At 47.2% G+C, this 3,847-nt stretch overlaps 1 non-coding gene across 1 annotated transcript; it reads left to right on the top strand.

Moving 5' to 3' along the window:
* The first annotated feature begins 947 nt into the window (after window positions 1-947).
* On the top strand, window positions 948-1,363 carry Scarna2 (small Cajal body-specific RNA 2). The gene has a single exon (XR_015679538.1).
* Window positions 1,364-3,847: the final 2,484 nt, after the last annotated feature.

Here is a 3,847-nt window from a genome sequence, read left to right as displayed (position 1 = left end):
TAGCCTTGAACTCAAGACGTCCAACCTGCCTCTGCTTCTCAAGTGCTGGGATTAAAGGCATGCACCATCGAGCCTGGAGAAACATCCGATATATTTTAACGGAATGAGTGTAAATGAAGGCTCAGCGGTCTGACTCTCAGCACCAAGTTCTGGACAAACAGGAGGCTCTGTAAGCGAGGCTAGGGATATGCAGTCCCCATTTTACAGATGCCCTGTGCCTGAGTACTCAGAAATCCTTTGATTAAATGGTATTTAGTGCGCTACAAAGTGGTTAGTGGGTAAAAGGCGCCTGTTACCCAAGCCACCAGACTCTTTGATTCCATGACTCATATGGTGGAAGAAAACCGACTTTTAAAGTTTGACCTTCACGTCTGCACCATGACACATTGCTCAGACTCTGTCAATAAATACATACACATGATAAATTATATTGTCAAGGAGAAGGCACGTCCCTAAGTGTTCCTATGATGCTCTTGTTAATAATAATCTAGGATTAATAAGTCCATGAATAAGTCAGCACGTATATGTCTGAGAATGGGTCATTTCATAGCTACAAATTGGATATCTTTTAATTTAGAGCAAAGAAAAGGTCAAATCAAGGAAAAACTAAGTGAGAATATAAACATTTACATTTTATATAAAACTGATACATAATAAGGAAGGTGGGTTTTCTGCCTGATTGTAATCGCAGTACCCGGAGCCTGATGCAGAAGGATCTTGAGTCGGTTACCAGGTTGGGCAACTTAGAATTTCAAACAAAACACAACAAAACCTAAGTCCATCTGTGGAAATCAAGCTTTCTGTCCTGGGACCTCCCAGCCACAGGGTGGCAGAAGAGAACACTCTGGCTAAACAAGGTGTACGGAAACCGCCTGACTACTCTGTGGTTCCTCCCAGAATCCTTTGAGACAAGACCGAGTGTTTAAAAGAGGGTGCAACTGCCCTTTCCTCGCGAGTGGGAGCGCGGCTGGGGTGGTGGGTAGTTTTGGGTTGTGTTGTGTGCTGCGTGTGGTGCATGTGGGCCGAGTGCGAGTACGGATGTGCGAGTGTGTGCGCGCGGGTCTGCAGCATGGAAGGCGAGTGTGTGTCCTCCCCACGCCCCTCCCCTCGCCTACACCTTGATCTTATTTGATCGGGTCGTGACCCCCGCCCCGCCGGGCCGCCCCGAAATGAAAAGCAGCCCTCCTGCGAAGCCCCCTGGGTGGGGCGCTGTGCAGTGAGGCCCTCTGGGCGGTGGCGACGCCGCGGTTCCCGAGGTTCCCGGATCGGTCCTGCGGGCCCGGCGCTCAGAAGTGATGAATTGATCAGATAGACGAGGCCGGGTCCGTCCCAGCCGCTGATTACCGAGGCGATTCTGATCTGAGCCCGGCCCCAGGACCCCGCCGGCGAGCCCTGGTTCAGGTCTGTAGCCTCGTGTGCTGCAGAGGCGCGCCGCCGCTTGTAGATGGAGGCTTTGTCCCCGCTGCAGTTTTTCTTCTCACCGTGTGTGTGTGTCCGCGAGTGCCCCTTTTAGTCTGGGCTATTAATAGTTTCACCTAGGCCTTGTACAGACTCTATAGTATATCCTGTATAGTGTATCCATTAGAGAGCATACATTTACAAACTACCAGATGCATGGACTTGCCCTATATGCAGTAAATTAGAATGGGCTGTGTACGATTTAAGGCTTCAAGGATGGATGTGTTGTTTTGGATGGGTTGTGGACCGCATTGATTTGTATTTTGCGGCGTGTGTGGTGCATGTGGACCTAGTGCAAGAACGGATGTTGGAGTCTGGGGCCTAGAAGGCGAGTGTGTGTGGTCCCCCCTACTCCCGACGCCCCTCTCCCTGCCTACACCTTGATCTTACTTGATCGGTCTTAGGCTGGGGAACTTGGTTAGTAGTTGAGGATGACCTTGAATTCCAGAATGCCTGCCTCTACCTTCCAGGCTCCCATTACAGCCACTTTATTAACACATTGAGTTAAAAAAAAAAAAGGTGTGTGTGTCCTGTTTGTAAGATTATAGGTGATTGTGTGAAGTTGGTGTCAAGTTTTTCCACCACCAGCCCCCCCCCACACACACACACATAATTTTCTGAGGCAGAACCTCTCCTCTCTTTGAAGCTTCTGCTCTTCTAACTAGCTGATTGCATAGACATAGACACACACATACACACACACACCCCAGAATTACAAGTGTGCCCACTGGCCTTTATGTGGTTTTGGAAACTCAAGAGTCCATTCCTCATCCTTCTGGCGCTTTATGCACTGCGCTACCCTCCTAGCCCTAATAGATTTTTTGTTTTGTTTTGTTTTTTTCTTAAGACAGGGTTTCTCTGTGTAGTCTTGGCTGTCCTGGAACTCACTATGTAGACCAGGCTGGCCTTGAACTCAGAGTGATCCAGCTGCCTCTGCCTACCAAGTGCTGGGGTGACAGACATGTTGCATCCTTCTAGCATCCTAAAATAATTTTAATTGGCACACAAAGTACTTAATTAGAGGTTTTCAGTACATTTGCACATTATGTAATGTCTACATTAGGGTAAGGGTACCTGTCTCAAATAGCATGTGGGTGTGTGTATTTTCCACAAAGGGGGACCTTTCCCCCATGCCCCATCACTATTCTCCCGGCCTCTGGTAATTTACTGTATGCCGACAACCTGTAGGAGAGCAACTGGTTTAGAGCCCACATGAGTAAGATTATGTTTTTCTGTGCTTGACTTATTTAATGATCCCCAGTTCCGGATATGCTGCACAACAGGATCCCATTCGTTTTTGATGGGTGCATAACCTTCTATTGTGCTGGCTAGTTTGATGTTAACTTTACAGAGGCTAGAGTCATCTGAAAGAAAGGGTACCCATCTGAGAAAATGGCCTTCATAAGATTGACTTACGGGATAGACTGTAAGGTATTTTCTTAATTAGTGACTGTTGAGGAGGGTCCAACCCAATGTGGGTGGTGCCCCTCTGGGCTGGTGGTCTGTAAAGCAGGCTGAGCAAGTTATTAAGCAGTGTCCCTCCATGGTTTCTGCATCAGCTCCTGCCTCCAAGAACCTGCCCTATTTGATTTCCTGTCCTGGCTTCTTCCAGTGAAGTGTGGAAATGTCAGCCAAATCTTTTTCTTCCCAAGTCGCTTCGATCTTGGTTTTTCATCAAACCAATGGAAATCCTAAGACAATTGTGTACATACACCATATTTTCTTCATGACTGAGCTGTTTTTCCCACTTCCTTGTGTGTGCACACAGCTCGTGGGCATGTGAAGGTCAGGGTAGCCTGTGTTAGTCATTTCTCTCCACCATGTGGGCTCCAGGGATTAAACTCCGGTGGCAGCTGGGTAATTCACCAGAGTCGACTGCCTAGACGTGGGTTTAAGCCAATAGAAAGTCTTTACTAGCTGGCTAATGCTCTAGATGTTCTGGATCCCAGTGTAATCTGAGCCTTCTCAGGCTTGTTTTCATTTTTGGTGGGTGGTGCTGTCTTGTTTTACAGCCTGAACTGCTCTTCCATTATTACAATTGACAGGCATGGCAACAAGTGCTTTTACCTATTCAACCTTCTCAGCCCATGGATGATGCTTTGATGCTTCTTTTTTTAATCCATTCATCGATGGATGTTTAAATTCTTAGCTGTTGTAATTCCGTCTTTTTTCTTTTGACTTGTTTAATGTGTATTGATACACTGTAGACCTCTTCAGACACACCAAAGAGGGCATTGGATTCCATTACAAATGTTTGTGAGCCACCATGTGGTTGCTGGGATTTGAACTCAGGACCTCTGGAAGAGCAGTCAGTGCTCTTAACCGCTGAGCCATCTCTCCAGCCCCTGTAATTCATTTATTAGTGCTGCAGTAAACATGGAGAGGTTGA

This window comes from Rattus norvegicus, chromosome 2 (genome assembly GCF_021556685.1).
Source record: "Rattus norvegicus strain SHRSP/BbbUtx chromosome 2, alternate assembly SHRSP_T2T, whole genome shotgun sequence".
NCBI lineage: Eukaryota > Metazoa > Chordata > Mammalia > Rodentia > Muridae > Rattus > Rattus norvegicus.
The sequence above is the reverse complement of the archived record's forward strand: the minus strand, read 5'-3'. Positions and strand labels throughout refer to the sequence as shown.